At 42.4% G+C, this 22,200-nt stretch overlaps 1 long non-coding RNA gene across 1 annotated transcript in view; it reads right to left on the reverse strand.

The window, feature by feature from the left end:
* Nucleotides 1–5,578: 5,578 nt before the first annotated feature.
* LOC138301887 (uncharacterized) overlaps nucleotides 5,579–22,200 on the reverse strand; it is a 59,939-nt gene continuing 43,317 nt past the window's right edge. The window contains exons 2-3 of the long non-coding RNA XR_011205141.1: nucleotides 9,419–9,579; nucleotides 5,579–5,783 (exon numbers count right to left, since the gene is read on the reverse strand). This is a non-coding gene — a long non-coding RNA (uncharacterized lncRNA). The remainder of the gene's footprint in view (nucleotides 5,784–9,418; nucleotides 9,580–22,200) is intronic.

Consider the following 22,200-nt stretch of genomic DNA (forward strand, 5'->3'; position numbering starts at 1 on the left):
ATCCCACTGTGGCATAACAAACTGAGTGAGCGGAAACCTATTAGTGAGACCTTTAACGAACCTCAAAACAAGTGGAGATTTAAACATGGAGGGTTGATCTGGGAGGTACAGAAAGGCCGACAGTGCTGATAAATAGCCCTTAACTGTGGCAACTGCACAGCCCTTCTGTGCCAAGGAAAGAGCAAATAATAATATGTCAGACAAGCGAGCTTTTAAGGGATTAATTTGGTTCTCTCCACACCAACATACAAATCTAGCCCACCTACTTGCATAGATCGATTTGGTGGAGTGTCGCCTGGCCGATAAAATAACATTCACCACTTCGGCGGGAGAGAAAAAGCACTCAGATTGCCCGTTCAATCTCCAGGCATGAAGGTGCAGACTCTGGAGGTGGGGGTGTAGAATCTGCCCCTGTGACTGCGAGAGGAGGTCTACCCTGTAAGGGAGACGGAGCGGAGGGCACAGAGAGAGTTGGAGAAGGTCCGAATACCACACCCTTCTCTGCCAATCCGGGGCTATCAAGATGACCAGAGCCCAGTCTTGTCAGATCTTCCTCAGAACTTGAGGAATTAGGGGTACGGGAGGAAACGTGTAAAGCAACTGACCCTTCCAGGACATCAGAAACGCATCCCCCAAAGCTCCTTGCACCGGATACTGGAGGCTGCAAAACAATGGGCACTGCGCATTCTCCTGAGTAGCAAACAGATCTATCCTCAGACACCCCCACATCTGGAAGATGTAAAGAACCAGATCCGGATGAAGACGCCACTCGTGGTTGACCGAGATGCGTCGACTGAGAACATTCGCACGTACATTCAGAATCCCGGCCAAATGACTTGCTACCAAGCAAATCTGGTGATCCTGAAGCCAGGACCAGAGTCGAAGAGCTTCTCTGCACAGAAGATACAACCCCACTCCTTCCTGCTTGTTTATATACCACATCGCAGTAGTGTTGTCAGTCAGAACCTGGACTGACGGACTGCGAAGGGAAGGGAGAAAGGCCTTGAGTGCCAGACGTACAGCCCGCAACTCCAACAGATTAATGTGAAACCTCTGTTCTACTGGAGACCAAAGGCCTTTGATCTCCAGGTCCCCCAGATGAGCTCCCCACCCTAGAGTGGAAGCATCCGTTACAACCCTGGCGGAGGCAGCGAGAACGGCCTTCCTTGCGACAGGTTGCCGACCGCAGCCCAACACTGAAGATCCACCGCAGTGTCTCTGGAGATCCTGATCGAAACATTCGAGATCTCCTTTGTGCTGAAACCACTGCCTGCGGACGCACCACTGAAGAGCCCTCATGTGCCAGCGTGCATGAGTGACCAGCAGTATGCAAGAAGCAAAAAGACCGAGCAGACGTAGGACCTTGAGGACTGGAACTACCGCTCCATTTCGAAACATTGAAATCAACGCCTGAATGTCCTGAACCCGCTGGGGCGGAGGAAAGGCCAGATTCAATGTTGTGTCCAGTATTGCCCCTATGAACAGGACAGGAGGCGTTGCGAGGGCTCCAGGTGAGATTTGGGCACATTGATCGAAAATCCCAGGTCGAACAACTGAGTTGTCGACTGCAGGTGACGCCGCACGAGCCCTGGAGTCTTGGCTTTGATCAACCAATCGTCCAGATAGGGAAACACCACTATCCCTCTTCATCTGATCTCTGCCGCAACCACTGCCATCACCTTTGTGAAGACTCAAGGTGCTGAAGTAAGACCAAACGGGAGGACCGCAAACTGATAATGCTGCGACCCCACCACAAACCGGAGATACTTCATGTGCGATTTGAGGATCGGAATATGGAAGTACGCATCCTGCAAATCGACAGACACCATCCAATCTCCTTCGTTCAATGCCAAAAGAACCTGTGATAGGGTCAGCATCTTGAACTTTTCCTGCTTGAGGAACCAATTCAAAATCCTCAGGTCCAAGATTGGTCTCAACCGACCATCTTTTTTTGGGATCAGGAAGTATCTTGAATAACAGCCCTGACCCCTCTCCTGCTCCGGGACCAACTCCACTGCGCCCTTTGACAGTAGGGATAACACCTCCTGTTGCAGTAACAGAAGATGGTCTTCCGAACAGAAGGATGGGCGGGGAGGGAAGGGAAGGGAGGAGGGAACTCCCGAAATGGAAGAGCATACCCCTTCTTTACAATGTCGATGACCCAGGAGTCTGATGCTATAAACTCCCACATGTGAAGAAATTGGGCAAGTCTCCCCCCTACCGGAGACACGTGAACAGGGAGTGGTGGAAGACTAAGGCTGCTTTCCTCGCTGCACCCCTCCTGAGGAAGAGGAAGAGGCAGAGTGCTGCTGGGTGGCTCCTCTCGTACGTACTCTACCCCTGCCCATGAAGGATCTGTAAGGCAGGGATCCTGCAGATTGCTGTGGTGCCTGGAACCAGCTACGAAAGGAGGAGCCACGTCCAAAACCTCTAAACTTCCTATAGGATCTGAAGGTAGAGGAAGTGGCTGCCTGAAGTCCCAACGACCTCGCTGTGGCTCTGCTCTCTTTGAAATGCTCAAGGGCAGAATCTGTTTTTGTCCCAAAGAGCTTTTCTCCGTCAAAAGGCAGGTCCAGGAGAGTAGCTTGCACATCCAAGGAGAAACCTGATGAACGCAGCCAAGCCTGACGCCTCAACACTATGGATGTACCCATAGCTCTTGCCACGGAGTCCGAGGTGTCCAGCCCAGACTGTATCACCTGGGTCGCCGCCGCCTGAGCATCCGTTAATAGATGCAACACCTCTTGTGGCAATTCAGGATGACCCTTTGCCTCCTCCATAAGGGCATGAATGTAACGCCCCAAAATGCAAGTTGCACTGGTCGATTTCAAGGCCATGCTGCATGAAGAAAAGGCCTTCTTTGCTGCTTGGTCCATTTTCTTAGACTCCCTGTCCGCAGGTGTCCCGGGGAACGAACCAGGAGCTGACCGGAAGGAGCACGATGCCTGAACTACCAAACTCTCCGGAGTTGGATGTTTGGAGAGAAAGTCCGGGTCACCTGGAGCCGCTCGATAGCATCTCGCTAACCGCCCTGTTGACAGCTGTAGAAGTCACTGGCTTCCTCCAAATATCTTTAATAGGGTCTAAGAGAGCCTCATTGAAGGGCAAGAGAGGCTCCGCCACTACCGAAGCCGGATGCAGCACTTCAGTCAGAAGGTTTCTTTTCATCTCTGCAGCAGGAAGAGGAAGATCCAAAAAATCTGCAGCCTTCCTTATTACCGCATGAAAAGATGCAGCTTCTTCCGTATACTCCCCTGGGGAAGCTAAATCCCATTCAGGGGAAGTGTCAATGCCACTTGCTGTGTCCAAGCCTTGGAAATCACCTGAAGGCTCCGAGATCTCGAATTCCTCCAAATGCTGTCTGCTGTATTCCTCTTCCTCCAGGAGGCGTAATGCTAATCTCCTGGATCGGAGCCTGGACTAGAGTCCCGGCGTCGATAAGGCATCGGCCACACCAAAGATCTTCGCTGGCGCCGCTCTTCGGATCCATCTGACGCCGGACCCTCCGGCGCCACAGGCAACTTAACTGTAGACTGGATCCGTGGAGAATCCACTGGCGCCGGGGTAGCAGACATTGTAGGTGTCACAGGCCTCCTGGGCGACGCCAAGGGCATCGGCGCCGAAGCGGCTCCAGAGGGCAGAAATGGCATAAAGGGTGTCGGCTTGTAAGGAGCTGGAGCACCCAAGTTAAAAGCCAAAGGGCCTGACGGACCCGCATGTCCTCCACCAGGTGCCATGGTGGAAAAGATATTGAACATTGCATTTTAAAATGCAGCAGGATCCGTACCCGGCGCCGGGAAAGCAGGATAAGCTTGTGGAGCTGGCACCGGCAGAGAGGCCGATGATGGACCAGGCATCTCCTGCTCCGGAGAAGCCGCCGGTTCCGGTTGAGGCTTGACTTCAAACACCGACAAGGGTGAAGTCGGAGAAGCCGGAGGAGTGATGGTCGGGCTAACCTCCAACGTCAGACAGCGCCGAGCTGACGGAGATCTGGATCTGGACCTGGACCTGCCCCTGCTTGATCGGCGCCGAGAGTCGTGACGACGCCGAGAGTCCCCATGGCGACGATGAGTCTTCGAAGATTTCGAAGAAGACTCTCTACGATGAGGCCTTTCCTTCCTTTTCTTAGAACGGGCTAAGAATAATTTTGCCTCTCTCTCCTTAAGTGCCGGAGGGTTCATGCGTTGACACGAACTGCATGACTCGACCTCATGGTCGGAACTAAGGCACCATAAACAATTTTCATGGGGGTCAGTGACCGACATCCGACCCCCACACTGGTTACAAGGCTTAAAGCCAGATTTTCTTGGCTGTGACATAGTAACACCGAAGTGCAACTGTAGCTCCCTGTTAGCCTCGAGGAAAAAACGTTACTCGAAGGCACAGAAAAAAGGGAACTGACGCCCGCACGTCGACGAGGGCTTCTTATTGCCTGGATGACGTCATACGGCGTCGCGTGGAGTCTGGCAATTGTGACGTCATCGTCGACATGCAGAGCTAGAAGAAAATTTCCGTCAAAGCTGGCGCGAGGGGGAGGATTCTTTAGGTGAGGAATCCACAGGTAGGTGTATCCATCAGAAATAACCATTACAAAAGAGGTGCTACCATTGCCACACACAAACCCACACATGAGAGTGTAATATGCTATTTATTATGATGGGTAGGGGCCATAAGTCACTAGAGGTGATGCCCCTTCTCTCCCCTCACTCAAACATGATAGTAAAGAGCATATTACACTCCGTGCACCTGTATGCATGGTTTATGCCATGGATTTTTTAATGTGTATTTGCTTATAAAAAGGAATTTAATAAAAATCAGGATTCAAAGGGGTAAATTTGAGTTGTAAGGTAAAATCACATCTGAAGAGGTCTCATAACTATTTGAATATTGCTTACCTGTGCAAAGTAATTGCCACATGCAACTGTGAGACGGTATGCATATTTTACTCATGTCAGTTTTTCTGTACTGTTGTAATACGTTTGATTTGACCTTTTTGTTGTGACAAGTGTGTGGAAGAGGTGGCTAGAAATAATCCATAATATTAAGCCACATTTATTTATATGGCTATGGCATAAACATATATATGGGTTTAAACCATTCAGGATAAATGAGGAAAAACGGCCCTGCACTAAATGCTCTCCACACCAGCAACACAAACTTTACACAAGAGTGAAGACACTTGACTATTTCCTTAAAAATCAAAACAGTCAAAAGGAATGCCCCAAAATGTATTATTTCCAAATAATTGTATTCGTTTTACCAGACAACAGTTCAATATAACTTTTCAGCTAAACTTGCTTCAGTCCAATATTTGATGCTCTTACTCATAAGCAAACATAAAATGAGTGAATTCAAACTTTCACGATCAGTTATTCACAGCCAACACAAATTTCATGGGTTATTCTGCTTTCTGAAGGCTGCAATGTGACTAAATAAGTAATCAGTAAAATACACTATATAAGCCAACAAATACATAGAAAGCAAATTCAACAAGCCAGTAACATCAACAGTGAAATGCAAAATGTCATAGCTAACATAATGGGAAGTTTAAATTCTAACAAGGACACGGAGGCAAGGATTATGCTCATCTTTCCATCCTTTATTACTCCAGCAGTTGTTTAAAGGAGAAAACAAACTTTCCCATAACTCCATGGGGCAGAACTACAAAACAATCAACAGTCTATAAAGCGTCCATATATGCAACCCCTTCCTCGGGCACTTCCTCTTTCTTGACGCAGCAGAAGAATATCATCCGCATTATTCGCCTTTAGTGGATTCATTTCCTGAAGAAAAAGAAAACAAATCTGAGCTGACTAAAGTGTCCAACAGAGGTTGTTCCAAAAATATATGCCATCAACAGCTGTGACAAGAAAAACCACCAATAACATTAACACAAGCACTAATAGACCATCACATCCATTTTAAGGAAACAGTAGTCAAACTCATTAAAAATCCAAGAAGAACAAAATACTCACTCTTTTGTATGAAATGAGCCTTCATCATGTTGGGAAGGGAAGAGAAACATGAAATGAATAGGGTGGAATAATCCCCTCCTCCGTGTCCTTAACAGAACTGAAACTTTCCATTATGTTAGCTAGTTTTTCATTCTATGTCAGGGCTGGAGGCAAAGATTATGCTCGTTTAAAGCTTATCCGCCACCAAAGATGCCTTATCCATCACTGGCTTGAAGTATAACTTCTTAAACATAGAGCCTGAGGACCAATCAGCCACGTTAATAATATCCTCTAGTCTAGCCCCTAAAGAGAAGGCTTTTGAGGCCATAGCTCCTCTGACCGAATATGATCCAAAGAGCAATACACTGATGCCTGCCTCCTGCATGGTCCAGCAGACCCAGTGAGCAATGATGGGGATGAGACCACCTTGAAAGATTTTTTAAAGGATATCAAAAGCGAACGTTCACCTGGGGGACACACGTCTTCTGTCATGTTTTCATATGCTGGACTACACATAATTTAGGGGATTTGTTAAAGGCCGGGTAAGAAACCACCCTGGAATCTGTTTTGGGTCTTCTGGAAACATAAAACATTACTCGTTGTGGACTAAAGACTCAGTTCAAGATGTCCAGAGCTCTCACATCTGAGACCCTGCAACAAGGTATTAGACATAAAAGCACTGCATGTTTTGCTGACAACTCCTTACGTGAAAGATATTCATTCTATTGCCATGACTGAAAAAGATTCAGGACTACATTTACATCCCACAAGCTGGAATATTTAGGCTTCAGTGGCAAGGTAAGGCAAATCCCTCGGAGAAGCTTGAAAACAAGCAGGTGTTCTCCCACCTTGAGCCCTTGAACTGGGAAATGAACTGTGGATATAACTGACCAGTAAGAATTATCTGTATGATAAACCATGCCCTTGGATGGCAAGGATGCTAAAAAATTAATGATTGGGACAACATCACACCCCATGGGATCTTCGTACAGCTTTGTGGTCCCATCGGTCCAAGCCGTGGCCAGTAACCTTTCAGCATCTTGTGAGTCCTGGGACTATCCATCTCTTCCGGTAATCTTCCAAACCACGAGAGGTAAAAGGCCACGGAGGACTTATGGGTGACTCTGACCTAGAGGATCCAGAAGAATATCCAAAGGTGTATACATTGTTGATTGGTTGCTGTTTTGTAGTTATGGCAAAGATTTTTTTTTCTTCTTTAAACAACTACTGGAAATAAGAAAGGATGGAAAGATGAGCATAATCCTCACCTCCGGTCCTGACATAGAATTCAAAGTGCAATTATTAGTGAACATCACATTGCAACCCTTGAGAAAGTTTAACAGCCAGAGAAACGTGTTGTCTGTAGGAGAATCAACGATGTTGTTAAAAGTTTATTCTTTAGGGTGAATCAACAGTTTTCGGTTTTATTTTTGCTTGTAAAAAAGCAGGCCAAGATGAAGTGAAGAAATTATATCAACTGAATAAACATTTCTGTGAGGCAGAAGATAATCTCTACAACAATAAATTATATACTGGAGTATTCTAATAGATTATTTTTTTATTATTAAGGATACAGTTAATTCCAGCTTCTATATCTTGTACAGTGGTGGTCATCACTAGCTAACTGGGGTTCAGGACAACTTGCCAATGCAAAAATATTTTTTGATTGGTCTGTAGTTTCCATGGACTGAGCCATCCAAAATCTGGTGCTCAATTAACATGCAGCTGAGTTCTGGTATGCCAGTGTTCACACAATTCTATGCCTGTGAAGAACAATTTTAAGGAAGGAAGGTCAAAAAGATGTATTTTCACATTTTGGCTCACATTTGGAATTTTGTTTATTCTACAGCAAAATGTGCTGAACGGATTTAAGACAAACTTAGCATAAATGTACAACTTTACTCAGAATACAAGCATTTTCATGGTTTGATGTAAATCTGTTCCGTATTTTTTTTTAAATATCTGTGTTACAACAAGGTACTGGAAAAGCTTGAAAGAGCTGACCCTGATACCTTTCTTGACAGCTGAAAAGGCATTTTATGATTGCTTATCACTTTAGCACAGTCTCCCGCACATGCATTAGATTTGGTAGACAGCATATTTAGCTTATTCTACTTCAAATCCATGCAGGACAATCAAGAGGGGCAAATAACAAGGGAAGCCAAAAAGTGTGTTATGTATGTTAATTACACAGTGGTGGTTGTCACTGTGTAGTTATAGTTAGGACCCGATTTTGAAAGTAAATTGATTTTTTGTATTGCTATTAATTTTGATGATGTTTGATACATTTAATAAAACTTTCCAAAAAAATGGTACACCCATTTCAGCTCCTTTGGGGAAAGTATTGTGGTGATCTGTCAAGCAGGATCTAGAAAAAGTGGGGGGTCCCAAAACACGTCTTTCCCATACACTTTGCCATAGTTATTTTTTGAACAGCACTACAGCCAAAACGGCAGGGTGAAATCACACCATATTAAGCAGAAAGCTAGTTCTTTACTCAAAAAGCATGCTTTTTTGGTGCAAGTTTGTGCAATGCTACCTTGGAGTATTGCAGAACCACAAGGTGAAAATATGCTGTCTGATTGGCTGGCCACTAAATGAACAGAAATGTTCCAGCTGCAATTGTAGGGTCCGGGGAACTTGGTTCCTGTGTCAGAAAAACAAAAAATAGGGTAACCTGTCTCCCTGGGTGTTGTTTAGGGGGAGGGTCCACAGAGGGACGCCCCTAGGTGCTCAAATCAATAGAGATAATTTATTTTGCAGTCCCACAATACAACTGCACCCCTCAGCATTGTCCTAGCAATGTTGTGCAGCGGTACTGCAGTACTCTGAACAGACACCAATGCATATCCACACGAAGACCCAAAACACACACACACACCCCTACTTAACACCTTCACTCCCCCACACACACTCACACAAACACCCATCACCCGTTTGAACAAACACACATCCAGCCAACATCCACTGTATTCACACTACCCACAAACGAACACATACACTGACACATACACACAGGTGTGGTAATCATTTCTCAAATAATGTTAAAAGCCCCTTGAAATTTACTAGTGATGTCATGGTTCGGTATGGAAATATTTTACTTTAAGTAAAAAAAAAAGAATTCACATAAAAAAAAGTTTAAAATGATGTTAGAGTTAGATGAAAATGTTAGTTAAAACGTAACAACAAACTACAAAAAAAAAAAAAATCTTAACAAGTTATCCTTAACTTAGGTGACTACAACTTGTGCTCTGGCTATGCTCTGCTAATGACCTCACATATTTCAACACTCAGGACATGTTCTATGACATCATTGATAACATCCCAGATGACATCTGAAATGATATCATTGATAACAATACTTTGCATGGTGGGGACAAAAGCTATAGTTACTTGAGTTAACTATAACTGGTTATTTTTTATTTCACTTAAAACATTATGATTTATCTGATATTTTCACCTACCTATAATGTCACTTGACCTGGCAGTTATACGCAAGTTAGATTCCATAGGAAAAATGTATTTTTTTCCTTTGATGATAACTTTGCCACAGTTTTACAAATCTTCCCGAACCTCTTCAAAGCAAATGTTTATCCTCTTCAGCTTCTTCCTGAAAGGTTTTGGGCTGAAAAAAGAGGGGGTGGGGGATGTTGCAAAATACTTTTTTATAATGCAATTACCATAGGAAATTTTCAACAATACAGAAAAAACAGCGTAACAAAATAATACAGATTTAGCAGAACACTAGATCTTTACTGTGAGGGCATGCTCTTTGTGATTTGGTGTAAACCTGTTCAGCCGTGTTTAAAAACTTAAGGCAAAAATAGAGATCTCAAGTGCTGCAAGACTCCTGCAGGAGTCCCATGGATCTGGAAATAAAAATAAAGCATTGTGATTGGTGATTCCTGTGGAACGGGGAGCTCTGATTGGCTGGACACAACATGAAGTGAAATGTTGCTACCGCCATAACCAGACTCAAGGACTCTGTCCAAGAGTCCTAAAAACATGAATTGAAAAACAATGTAAGAGGGAAAGGTAGAGATACCCAAAAATTCCAATGTAAGGGGGGAAAGGTAGTTATACCAAATAAACATTGTGGGGATCCCATAATGTAAAAGAATGTTTTTTGGGTCGTCATGATCTCATGGGAGACAACACTTCCCTACACCCCTCACCCTGGCTCCACAGCACCAGAGACAAAAATGTGAAAAGCTAACGTACGGTTTGGATCTGTGGAGCGCTGTCAGCCCATGGGATGTAGGTGTCCCACAGGAGGTTGTGCACAGGGCCTGCAGCTAACCCCTTGCTGTGCAAGTCAATGAGGAAAAATGATAGTAATGTTTTCCCTAACCCACTGAGTCCACTAAGCTCCAGTGTCATTTTAACCTCTTCTTGCTTTGATGAACTAAATTTTGCTTAAACACTTATTCACTACAAAAAAAACGCAAGTTAATTTCCCTCAAAAGATAAGCTAAATATCCTTTTACTTAAGTAAACTTGGTTGTCAAATGTTCCCTCTACTGACATGCTCGAAGCTATGTCTGAGGGGTTCCCAATATTCCAACAAAGGAGACTAAATATCAAAGTTGAAGGTGGGGTGATAGCTATTATAAAAACAACATACTGATGGTAATACAGGCAATTACCACATTAAAACTCAAAACCTGATTCTAGTATTGACCTTAACATTTTTCACTATCACAATATTACCAACCTATTACCCCATGAACTTTTTTCTTTCTTTCTGAGGATTATAAATTGGTATGTTCTTTAGTAGCTTCCTGCTACAAGTAAGTGACCATTTGTTTGTCATTTCCACTATTAGGTTAACACAGACTTGGCAGCTCTCAAACCTACAGATTTTTCACACTTATAAACTTCACTAAACATGATTTGAAACAGTCATCATGCAACCCGTTATAAGGGCCATATATTGGAACATATGAGCCCATTAACAATGAAATAAACTCAAAATTCTTCATTTTATCCAGACACACACCCCATTATCATATTATCAAACGCTCTCCCTGCTAAAAAAGAAAGGGTGGCCCCTAAAAAGACGGAGTTTGTCTGACAATAGAAAAAGTATTATCAGAAAGTTGATCGCAACTTTAGAAAATACCATCTATATTCTACCCTTGTGCCTCGAATTGCAAAGCACAGCTTATGATAACTAGCTTCAGAACAGCTGCCATTCATTTTTCTGCAATGTCTAATGTTTACCAACCATACTAAACCAGTACCATAGGATTCCCAGGAACTGATAGAGGCCAAAAACAAATTACAGCAAATAGAATGGAACTGGAGAAGAAACTACAATGTGGTTATGACATAAGTAAAATCGCTAATGCTACTAAACCACAAAAAGCAGTTTTCCAAATAATAAATGAACAGACTGACATGTCTCAAATAACACACTGGAACATTCCTGATCAGGAACTTCATGAGCAATTAAACATTTGTTTTGTGAAAAAATATGCCTCTTGAGAGAGGAGATCTATCAAGGTCAATTTACATTGGCCACCAATGATCCTGTTTCCAACATGTCAATCCTTAAGGCCGTTTCAATTTATAAACGTTTGAGCTCTCTTTAGCAATTTCACAATTAAAATCAGATTAATAATAATAGTAAGGCAACATAAAAATCAGTATTACCAATTCCAATATAGGTATGCCATACATTAAGCTATGCCAGATTTAAAAAAAATCCATTGTAATCCACTGAGTTGCTGGAATTATCGTTATTGATGAATAGTTGAAACCAAACAGTTAAGGTTTCCTAAATATGATATATTAGCTATTACATTCTAAAACTGTTTTTCAGAAGACCACTTTCTCATGGCTTGAAAGTAGTAGCAATGGTATGTCTCTCTTGCTATAACAAAGCTTTTATCATACAATTTCTAAACCATCTAATTTACAGTTTTGCAATTCAGTTTTTTAACATGTGCCAGCCACAATTTATATAGAAAGGTCAGACAATGGTTTACAGGTGCAGTTTTCTTGGTAGATGGCCCAATAATGGTATCAGTGATCTCCTGGATGGCAGCACAGCCTCACAATAGGCAGGTATTTAATCATCTCTTAAGTGTTGAAGGTAAAACAACGCTCCTCTCTAGATCCCGGATCAATGCACAATATATTTATTTTCAAAACTTCTTACGTTTCTCCTAAAATTCACTAAAACAAGGTGTGGCCCACAATCATTTAAATACCATGGTAACACAATTCTTAAAAAAAGGGGTCTGATCCCTCCATCTTGAAATATTTTTGCCCCATATCATTATTGACAACAAATGTCAAAATTCTGGAAGACTACATTGCCAAGCAACTCCAACCACCTTCAAAACATCAATTCATTGGAAAAGTCTCAAGTAAGCTTCCATACTACACACATCATGTAAACTGCCCATATTTCTATCATGGATGACCTAAAACTAGATCAGCGAATAATCAATGCTCTGATCCTGCTGGACCAGCGAGATGCGCTTTAAATTGTAGGCTAGTTTGTACTACTTGATCACCCTAAATCAACTGGTGTTGGCGGCACCACACTAAAGTAGCTTAGGTCTTTTAGCACTGAACGAACCCAAGCAGTTAGGCTATCACCCATTTATGCACAAAAACATCCAGTACATGTTGGAGTTTTTGGGTTCTTCGCTATACCTTTACCTATTTAACATTTATCTGAGCCATTTAGTGAAAGCCCTTCTGAATAGAGGCATGCAAATGCATACACATTCTGATACGTCTCAATGTAAATGTAAATGTAAATTAGCACTTGTATAGCGCACTACTCACCCGTTAGGGTCTCAAGGCGCTGTTCTCATACCGCTATGGAACCCCTCCTGGCTTTTCCCTGTGAGGCGCCCACTCCTGAGCACCCCCAGGGTGAAGCCAGGCATCCAAGCGCTGTTGGGGCCGTTGTGGAGATTAAGCAAGCTATTGCCCAGAGTTGCAGAGTGGGAGCCATGAATTAGATTAGGCACCGAGGCGAGAATTATCTGGTCAAGGGGAATTGAGCCCAAGACCTGCCGAAGCGGGACTTGAACCCTGGTCTTGAGCCAGATCTCTGCTTCAGGGTCTGCCGCTCTAACCATTGAGCCACACTTCTCCACAATGAAAATACTACCACACGGCTGGCCTTCCAGCAAAGCCATTACATTTGCATGGAATTCCATTGATAGTAACTGACCTAAACAGAATGTGGAGAAAAGCAAAACCGTGATTTAAATGAAAACTCTTCCTTTGATTTCACACTTATTGGCCTGTCGAGATGGATTCTGTTCCTCTGCCAACAAAATTGGTAAAAAGCTTCACAGTTAAATTAGGCAATAAACTATCCATGTCCGGCTACGTTTCTTCTGTACTCTAAGACTATACTTTCCACCTTAGAATGCTTAGGAAATCAATTCTATTCATAACTGAGGATGGCAAAAGGCTGGCTGTTTCAGCTTTTTTTGGCTTACCCCTTGATTACACCAATTCCTTCTACCTAGAGATCCTAGACTAACTACTACACAAACTTCAAACTGTCTAGATTACTGCCATCTGCTTGCTTTCTAGAGCCCCTAGATTATCTTAAGACCCTCTTTACGCTCCCACCTCCATTGGCTTCCTCTAAAAGAGAACATTCAATTTAAGGAACTAATGTTTTCGACTCTTTAGGGCAAAGCCCACAACTTTTAATAGGAACTGTCTCAAGGGATAGAACCCCAGCTGCCCCTATGCCCATCAGTGGCTATCTATTACTTGTTCCAAATTGTAATAAAAGCATGAGTGATGTTGCAGATTTTTGGTATGCTCGGCCAAACTATGGAATTCTCTACTGCAAGCTACCCTCCAGGAAGCTATCTTGTGTTCCTTTACATAATCTGTCAAATGCTAGAATTTAAGCCACTTTTTGTGCCCTGCTAAAACCTTTACCACTTCTCACAACTTCTGGTCTAGCACCAACAAACCTATAGTGCACTTTATAAAGTTATAGTAACATAATATCACATCATTGACTTGTCACCATAACCAACTTAGGCCTAATGTACTGAACATAAACTTTCCAACAAGGCAACCATCATCAAGTAAAAACAATATACAACTCCTCTGCACATATTATTAATTATTTGATTAACGGCATTAAGCTAAACAATATGTTCATTACTGAGACATGGCTTAGTGAAGCATCTACTCAAGATATCGCTAATGCTGTACCTGAGGGGGTATTTTACATTTGGACAGAGTGGGGGGAAAAAGGAGGATAATTAGTCATCATTTTTCATGAGATCTTTCAGTGTTCTGCTTTTACTTTGGCACGATTATCAGGAGCTGAAAGTCCTCAAAACTACACATCGAACCTTTACAGGAGTGTTCATTTATAGACATTGTGGACTTTCCTCTAATTTTGTTGAATAGTTTGGTAAAGTTATTACCCAACCCCATGTGCAATGTAATACTGCGAGAGTGCTTGGTGATTTTATTATTCATTGAGAAAATATGAATGATGCTAATGCTCAATCCCTCCTGAATACATTTTTGCTTTAAATTTGAATCAATTAGTTCAAGCACCGACATATTCAGCAGGGCACACATCAGATCTATTCTCCACTAATCAAGAACATAGTGTAAGATTAGAAGAATTAGTGGAATTGTCCTGAACAGACCACTGATTAATACATTTTATTTGGGAAGATGCCGAAGAAATTTAGAAGAAAGAATGGACGCTGGCCATGTCATACAGAACTGGAATCAAACAGATGAAGTAGACTTAAATCACAAACTGCAGAACAGGTGACATGGAAGCTGACGCACAAGGCTTTTTCTCATGGTTGTATAATTCCATACGTAAACTAGCCCTTCCTGTATATCAGACCACTCTCAGAAAAGTAAATAAGGCTCCCTGGTTTTCTAGGCAGTTAGGTCTGGAAAAGAGAAGGTGCAAAATTCTAGAATGGAAATATAGAAGAAATTATAGGGTAGAAGATAAAGTTGCATATAAAATTGCTCTTAAATCACATAGGAAGGCAATTAAAACAATTCACTCAAACCTCTTCACCCTGAAGATTAATAAATCTAAGAATGAGTCATGAGAGAGCTTCAGAGTTGCAAATCGTTTTTTTAAAGCTAAAGGCCTGTAATATTAAACCTTCACTAGATCTATCTAATAATTTGTCAAACTGCTTTGAGGATAAAGTTTTTTTTAATTAAAAACTTTATTTTTCATTTTTTCCAACTCTCGGGACATTCTAAACATTGCACCATGAACACATTTGCACATATAGGCCAGTCCCCCCCATACTCCTTCTTGACATTCCATCTCAGAAGTAGTCCCTAGCGCAAATTCAGAAGGTACAAGAGGTGTGCATCATACACAGAGTCATTGCGATCCCTGTAATGGTGTAAGTACTATTCCTAGTAACATAGCCTGCACAACCGCTATTCCCGAGTACCCAGGGACACATCCTGCCCAGTTTCTCCAACCTCATTAATTCGTGTATCTCCTGCCATGTCTGTATATCCTCCTCAAGGTGTTCATCCCTTCTAACCTGCCGTAACCGCATATCTTCTGCCACTTCCCATTCCTTGATGTCGTTACGCCATCCCTGTAGGCTGGGTCCCCACGTATTCATCCAGGCAATCGCCACCCTATGCCTGGCTAACACCAGGGCCGGCTGCATAAATGTCCATTCCATTTTCTTTTTTTTAACCTTTTTTCTCTTGACATCTCCCAGAAGGTATTGAATGAGGGTCCGCTCGAGTCTCATCCCCCCCCCCCAACTCCTCAAAGTTTGGACCACATCCTCCCTAAAAGCTTTGTACTGTGGGACAATGCCATGCTAAGTGTAGGAAGGTTGTGGTGGCGCACTGCAGCATTGGCAGCTGTCATCCCTGCTAGGATCAATTCTATGGAGGAAGGCAGGGGTGACATATGTGCGATGTATGTAATTAAAATGTATTAGTTTGAATCAGCATTACAGGTCCCCTGGGGGAGCAAGAACAGGCCTAGGCGTATCTGCAAACATTGCCTTATATATGTGTGATATAAGATGTTTGCCCCCCCCCCCCCCTTGTATTCGAGGAGTACCCTAAACAGTACCAAGGAGGGCGGGCCTCTGGGTAAGTGGGCCATATCTCTCAGGCTATATTAAATATACTGGCATATGTTACAAACTGTCCCTGGTTCAGCCTGAATGTATCCTGTGCCGCCTCGAAGGCTATAAAGGTCTCACTGGGGTAGAGGTCCGCAAGGGTTAAGCATCCACCCTCTTGCCAGGGTCGAGCTTCCACCGTGGAGGTCAAGTGTCGAAACGCTGGAAGAGCTCAAAGAGGATAAAGTTAGAAATCTGCAATTTGTCTCTGAGTTGAATAATCAAGAATATAAGAAGTAAGGAATTCAGCCTACTTGCAACTGAAAAGGCGATTAGAGAATGTATGGCCGGATTCCAGGTGAATCCATGTCCTTCTACAGTGTTGACTAAAGCTACTGAGATTCTTAATCCTGTAGTTAATTTGCTGTTTAATAATTGCTTGAGGACAGTGATGGCACCATCACTCTGGAAATAGGCTACGATCAAACGGTTATTGAAAAAAACTTTGGCTAATCTGGAGACAGATTTCTACATCTCCTTACCAGGATGTTGGAAAACTGGTGAATGCTCAACTGATTACTTGGAAAGGGCAGGACTCCTGCACTCCGCACAGTCAGGGTTTAGACCCAAATTCAGAATGGAATCTGCCCTATTAGAAGTTAGTGAGTATCTAAAGATCACCTTGGATAGAGGTTTGAACGTTGCCCTCATTCTTTTAGATTTTTCCGCAGCATTCAATACATTATACCAACCTTCTTCTACTACAGAGGCTGGAGGTAGTGGAGTAGATGGCTAGGTGTTTACATTTTTCAAACCTTTTAATGAAGTAGATATCAATCGTCACTTTGTCCCTGAATTCATCAGGTAACATCAGGGCTTCTCTTTGACCTCTATGCCTTTTAATGTGTACATGGCACCCTTAGCTGAGTTGATTAAAACCTTTGGGATCAAAGTACTGTCTTATGTGGACGACACAAAGCTCATTCCATTAATGGCTAGAGCCTCATCTGATATTTTAGAAGCAAATTGCAGAAAATATGTTTCGACTTACTAGAGACTATCAAAACATTTCTAGATCTCTTGTCTCTGGAAGCATGGAAAACAGTTGCACATGCCCTGATCACTTTGCATATTGATTACTCCAACAGTTTCTATCTATGTCTTTCTAAGACCTTGCTCAGCAAACCTCAGACATCAGGCGGTACAGAATGCAGCAGAGCATGTGTTCTCAAAGTTTCTGAGGAGATGATCGATATTGGGTCATGTCAGTTATTCTTGTTGCCTGTATGTAAGAGCATCCAGTGTAAATCTTTAACTCTGGTTTATCGTATAGACCTTGAGGTTGGCTCAAAATATCTGAGAGACAGATTTCAGCACTATAATCCTATTAGAAATTTGAGCCCTACTAAAGCAAAGTTGTTTCAGATTAAAGAGAACGGGGCAAAGCCTTTTCTTACTTGGCAGCCAAATTATGGCATAATCTTCCCTTATCACTGCAAGAGCTTGATGATGAATTTAGATTTAGGAAACTGTTAAAAATATGGTTGTTTTCCTCTCAGTAGGTTTGGTAAAGGATGAAATAGCTGATCTTGCTCTCTCTGCTCAGTGGTGGGACACCTACTTAGGCAGCTGTTTGCGCTTTATGAACTGACTCATTCATTCATTCCTGCGGTGACATAACAATGGTTAACACAGTGCTAGCCTTCTCCTCCCAAGATTCGTCAGTGGAGGTAACTTACACCAAACGCCTTCTATTATACAGTAACTGGTGAGGCTTCATATATATGACAACAATGTATTAAAAATGCGCCCTTAAAGGCCTATTGTCAGACTTAAGCCAATGCTGCTGGCTTTTTTGTAACGCTTCATAATAAACAGGTCAGACCTATGGAATTGGACATAATTTTTCCAATGGAACCAATCAAGCGTACAGACTTTATGAATGAATGTATGTATGTATGTATGTATGTATGTATGTATGTATGTATGTATGTGATTGGTATTTCAATAGCATGAACCTAACCAAACGGCAGCTGAGCACTGTAAATGGCCAAACCCAAGCTTCGTGTCAATAAGTAATAGGACAGGAAGTGCAGTTGTGGACTGTTAATACATTGTGATGCACATCTTCAACTTTTTCCTGAAGGAGCAGCATTGAGGTGGTCCTGATGGATATTGGGATTTTGTTCCATATCCTGGGTGCATGTATTGTTTTTTAAAACCTTTTTTTACACTTCTTAGTCTGCAGTCTGATGGTGTCCTGGCTGCTGGTGTGCCGAGAACTACCAGAGATGGTGAGCTTGTTTGCAAAATAAGCAGGGGTGCTGGCTACAATGTGCTTGGAAATGATGTAGTTGGTCTTGAAGATGGTGCAGGCCGGCAACGCGAGCCAATGGAGTTCCCTCTGGATGGGGGTCATGTGATCATATTTCTTCAAGCATTGGATGAGATGTGCTGTAGCAAGCAGGATGCCCCTAAATGATAACAGTGTGGCGAGTAATAGGTCATGGCATACAGCATTAGCATAAATACGGATGTGAGAGTGCAAGCTTAAACAACAGTTATGAAGTTGCTTTCTAGAGAAAATGGTTTGACTTTCTTTAGAAGAGAGGGTAGGTACGAGGCCATCTTTGTTTTTCTTCCCCAGAAATGTGTTCCTTAAGAGTGAGGTTGGTATCCACAGTGAATCCAAGTGGTTTGACACTAGGCAAGAGTTGGTGTTTGAAGTTGTCCCCCCCTATGCATGCGTGTATAAATATATATATATATATATATAAAATTCGAAACCAAGTCCCGGAATGCAGGTGCTCCACACAGCGGTCCTGGATGGGTTCCGAGAGACCCCAATATAACCTTAGACACTCCTTCAAACATCAGGAGAACCAGGACACCTCCAATATGAAAATTCAATTTATTTCAGCACAAAATCCAACGCGTTTCGGCCACAGCCTTACTCATGGATACCACATAAATAAAGTGCTTCACATATATAGCCCAAGTTAGTCATAAAAATAAAAAACAGACAAAACCTAATGACACCCACTGGAAAACACATATTTGTGGTGGCCATCTTTAAAGTGCACATTCAATCTTAATACACTATAATAAATATTAAATAGTTTTTAAATAGTTATTAAATCACATTGATATCCCCCATAAGGTTTTCAAAATCAAAAGACTTATTCAAAATTATTTCTCATGATGTTACTCTCCAAACAATTAGTAGAAAATATAATAAATAAATATCTAATACACAATTGCAAATTTATAAAATAATTAAATTATTAAATTATTAAATATTTCATTTCCTGACGTTTGAGTAAAATATCTATATACATTTTCTAATTGAAGTCCAATATAATTCATAGAATATTCCATATAAATATTTAATACTCAAACCCATGTCTCAATTACTACCATCATATCTTGTACTGCCCAAGTGGGCATATACATTTGCAAGTAACTACCCTGGAGGATGACATATGATTTCCGATGTTTATACATGAATGGCCTCATCCTAACAGTGCATCATGACTTCTTAACCTAAGTGAGTGAACATACAAATTTCATTCATAATAAAAACTAACACCTCTCCATATCTTAATGTACATTGAAATAGATGGCCACCACAAATATGTGTTTTCCAGTGGGTGTCATTAGGTTTTGTCTGTTTTTTATTTTTATGACTAACTTGGGCTATATATGTGAAGCAATTTATTTATGTGGTATCCATGAGTAAGGCTGTGGCCGAAACGCGTTGGATTTTGTGCTGAAATAAATTGAATTTTCATATTGGAGGTGTCCTGGTTCTCCTGATGTTTGAAGGAGTGTCTAAGGTTATATATATATATATATATATATATATATATATATATATATATATATATATATATATATATAGAGAGAGAGAGAGAGAGAGAGTCTCTCTCTCTCTCTCTCTCTCTCACACACACACACACACAACACTGGCTCACAAAAACTAATACATTCATGAATACACATATCCAACATAAAACAAACAAAAAAAACCATAAAACTTACCTTATTTGTAGAGAGGGAAGCCTCTGACGTCCCAGGAGGGTTGGGACTGCTGCCTTCCTTCATTGGCTGACCTTAGGTCAGGGAATGCAGCAGTCCCTCGTCACAGAGTGGGATTCAGTCAGTGAGACTTCTGACTCCCACACCACTCTATGATGAGGTGTCACTGATTGACACGCGGCCCGAGCACTTCAGGGCTTAAAACTGAAGGACCCAGGCCTGAGGCAATCAGTAATACTCTCCTTGTCACGAGGGGAAAGGCCTCAAGGCACTTTTCCAGGCAGAGGATGTCACATACAGAGTGCCTGGAAATCCTCAGCCTGGCAAAGTTCAGTTCAGGCAACCAGGAGCATGCAGATTAAGCACATGTCTAGCTCCTGGCTGCTCGACTTGAACAAGAAGAATGCCTGTGTGGTTGACCTTTGTTCAGCCTGACAGACACTCTCCTAGCTGAGAAAAAGGTGAGGGTGCGTGGCCCCTCAGCCCCTATAGAAGGGCTGCAGCAGCCTTCTACCGAATTTAAAGCTTGTAGGGAAGATCAACTGGCATCAGTGATGCAGGTGGTGCAGCAGCACCACAGCCAAGACAGAAGGCAAAAGGGGGAGCGGAGGGTAACCTGTCATGTAGCAGCTGCATTTGTTTGATAGTCTGTGTGCTCAGATTATTTCTTCTATGACTTCTAACTGGGACCGAACTCTGCCTGTTCAGGGTATAAGGGTGAGGCTATCTCAGTAAGTAAGAAAAGATCCAACCCCAACGCCAGTTCAGGTAAAGCAGAGCTTTACCAATGCATTTGAAAACTATACATGGGATTGGACTATGTCTTGTCATGAGCACCAAGGCACTTTGGTATTGGACGACTGCAGTGTCAGTCATTCCATTCCGAAGTGACTAATTCCAAGCGGGGAGAAAGCCTGGCTGCATGTGTCCAATAATAGTATCGAGAGAAGACAGGCTGCTCTCAGCACTTGTAGGTAAGAGCCGCAACGTTTGCAGTACCATAGTGGGCATAAGATATAGAGGCTGGGTTAGACTGTGGTGGAGTTTATTATATTCTCAGTCTGGAATCATCACACTTCCTGTCAGACTCCCAATTCTTTCTGGAATGCTTAGAGTCAAGTACTACTTCTATGCCCCAGTGACTAGGACCAAGCATATTCCTTTGGTAAGGCTAAAAATACAACTGATCCCAGACTCCTGAATATGTCTGTGTCCGATAAGAACGAGTTACTTACCTTCGGTAACGCCTTTTCTGGTGGATACACTGGCTACCTGTGGATTCCTCACTCATTGAATTTTCCCCCTGCGCCAGCTTCCGACAGAAATTTTCTTCCTAGCTTCTGCACGTCGACGAGGACATCACAATTGCCCACGCGATGCCGTCTGATGTCATACAGGCAATAAGAGGTCCTCGCCGACGTCAGTACCAACATTTTTTACGTGCCTCTGAGAGAAACAGGCAAATAGCAGCAAAATATATATATACAATTGAAACAAATACTTATACAACAATATTTAATTAAATCAAATAGATAAAACATCAGCTCAAATATGGAAATACGCAGAAATATATACATATAGACTATGTATAGCATCTTCACAAATTCTTTTTTTTTTTATATATGTTAATATATACACATATACATATGAAAATAATAAAATACCAACAGGAGCTCACCCAAGGATAACTTGGTAAGACCAGACAGGCAACAGGGAGGCGGGTGGGACCATGAGGAATCCACAGGTAGCTAGTGTATCCACCAGAAAAGGCGTTACCAAAGGTAAGTAACTCCTTCTGATGGATACAACTACCTGTGGATTCCTCACTCATTGAATAGAGTCCCAAAGCAGTACCGCATTCGGTGGAGGGTGCCTGAATGGTCAAACCAAGAAATCCCGCAGCACTGACCGTGCAAAATGGCCATCCCTCCTAACCTCCGAATCCAAGCAATAATGTTTTGCAAAAGTGTGGAGGGATGACCAAGTTGCGGCCTTGCAGATGTCAACCACAGGAACACCCCTAGCCAAGGCCGAAGAGGCTGACTTAGCTCTGGTGGAATGAGCTCTTATTCCATTAGGGGGTTCTTTCTTTGCCAGAGAATAACACAGCTTAATGCAAAGAATGA

Source organism: Pleurodeles waltl, chromosome 6 (assembly GCF_031143425.1).
Source record: "Pleurodeles waltl isolate 20211129_DDA chromosome 6, aPleWal1.hap1.20221129, whole genome shotgun sequence".
NCBI lineage: Eukaryota > Metazoa > Chordata > Amphibia > Caudata > Salamandridae > Pleurodeles > Pleurodeles waltl.